This window comes from Vigna radiata, chromosome 2 (genome assembly GCF_000741045.1).
Source record: "Vigna radiata var. radiata cultivar VC1973A chromosome 2, Vradiata_ver6, whole genome shotgun sequence".
Lineage (NCBI taxonomy): Eukaryota > Viridiplantae > Streptophyta > Magnoliopsida > Fabales > Fabaceae > Vigna > Vigna radiata.
This window is the reverse complement of record NC_028352.1, coordinates 7,248,946-7,251,038: the sequence shown is the minus strand read 5'-3', so window position 1 is coordinate 7,251,038 and position 2,093 is coordinate 7,248,946. Positions and strand designations below refer to the sequence as shown.

The 2,093-nt window shown below is 27.0% G+C and overlaps 1 non-coding gene across 1 annotated transcript; it reads right to left on the bottom strand.

Moving 5' to 3' along the window:
• Positions 1-1,331: 1,331 nt before the first annotated feature.
• Positions 1,332-1,413, bottom strand: TRNAS-GCU. Its single transcript has one exon. It is a non-coding gene; the product is annotated as a tRNA-Ser (tRNA).
• Between the last annotated feature and the right edge of the window lie 680 nt (positions 1,414-2,093).

Genomic DNA, 2,093 nt, shown 5'->3' with positions numbered 1-2,093 from the left:
AGGATAAAGAAAAGGCAACATGAAAAGCAAAAAGAAATTTGCATATAAGAGAAAGCATGTGGTTCTATAGAGAATGAATAGAAAATTGAACTTACTAATATGATAAATTATCTGGATTTTTTGGTAAAGTTCCTCGAGTAGATTACTCTAGTTGTGTTAAATCTTCAAAATGATTAAAGTTGAATAAGAGATTAGAGATAGGTAAATAGTTTTTTTGAGAGAATAAAATTAAATAAATGATGATTTTTTTCTAAAAGAAAGAAGTGTTTCTGGGTTCGCAAGATATTTGCTTAGTTATTTTTAAACCCTTTCTTCAAGAAGCTAAAGTTTATATAATTGAACAATATTATTGGTGTTTGTTTTAGGTCAAACAAAGCTTTAACTTTATCTAACTTGTATACCTTGAAATCTTCCCATTCCTTTATATAATTTTTAAATTGGGAGTGTAAAATTCACCATTTTTGCAAATGATTTTTGTAACATGAAACCATTTTAAAAATATTTATGGAAACTCTTTCATCTTTGCTGAATTTGTCCTAAACTGGTATTAGTTAGTTTAAAAGTTTAAAAAGTTTTGTTTCAGAATGTAGAATCAAGTTCAATGGTCCAAAGTCAGATAAGTTCTCTAGGATCCAAAAGTTACCCTGAAGTCCAAGTTCTCTAGGATCCAAAAGTTATCCTGAAGTCCAAGTTCTCTCGTAACCACTATCCAACCTGTTCATTGGGTACTTGTAGAAGACACTCTGATGTCAAAGTCAATTCAGCGTTGGCAGTTCAAATATTAATAGCACAACAAATATAAATCACATATTTCCTTACTTCAAACATGTATGTAATCATACTTTACTTCTAAGTTGATCAGCATTAAAGTTAATTATTTGACTCATGACCGACCGGTTCACTTACGTGACTCTCCAGTCTTGAGAATGACTAAGACATGTTCAAATAAAGGTTGATCGTCTAATTTGTAACTCATCGTTCAATTTATGACTAACCAAACGACCATACACTATAGGTTTATTTTGGAAAACTAAAATCATAAAAATATTATTTTATTCATTGTATAAGTGAATGGTTTTTCTCCATAATTATATAATCTCGATTTATATTTTTCCATGAATATGTAGATGGTGAAATATAATTTGGACATTGTAAAATTTAAAATAATTAGTTTTATTGTCTATAAATTTTGAAAAAAATAAATAAAGGCGATGAGAAAATATAATAATAGTACCTGGAATTTCATCAAAATTCTGTATGTTCCTAAACACTTATTTCATAATGTGAAAAAAAAAGGGAAAAAGTACAGTTAAAAGCTTAGAAAAGGGGAACGTCGCCTGAGAGATTCGAACTCTCGCGGGGAAACCCCATGTACTTAGCAGGCACACGCCTTAACCACTCGGCCAAAGCGACGTTGTTAATTGAAGCTGTACATTACAATATATGAATATACATATATTTGTATATATATACGGTGGATACTATCATGACAAATTTTGAGTGTGATATAAATTATCAAGGTATACATTGCTCATATTTTTTAATTATAAATAATTTATCATAGCTTATTAATTAAGTAATTATAGTATTTAACTCTTAATGATAAAATTATCGCGTATTTAACTTGTCTTATAATATCATTAATATTTTAAGTAATTTTAATTTTGTAAAGGTTCTTAATAACAACAACTATATGATACGAGAGCAATGATATGTAACATTTTCATTTAAATGAAACATTTTTTTTTTATCNCNTTTCTTTCCGCATCATATGTAACATCTATATTTATATTTGTGTANGTGATGACCTATCAATCAATTAAANGTCCACCACTAACCTTTTTCCAATCAATAGTACTCTATAAACAAAATATTTTGAAATAATATAATCTTATAATAGTTATTTATAAACAACTCATTAGGAAAATAATATAATATTATAATATAAAACAAGAATTGAAGAGTTGATTTAGTTTTGATTTAATTTCCTTATCTTAATAAGTAGTTTTTTATTCTCAACTAATTTTGTATACTTTTTTATTCTCAATTCATAATAATTACAAGCGTCACATGAAACTATAATTGAAATGTAA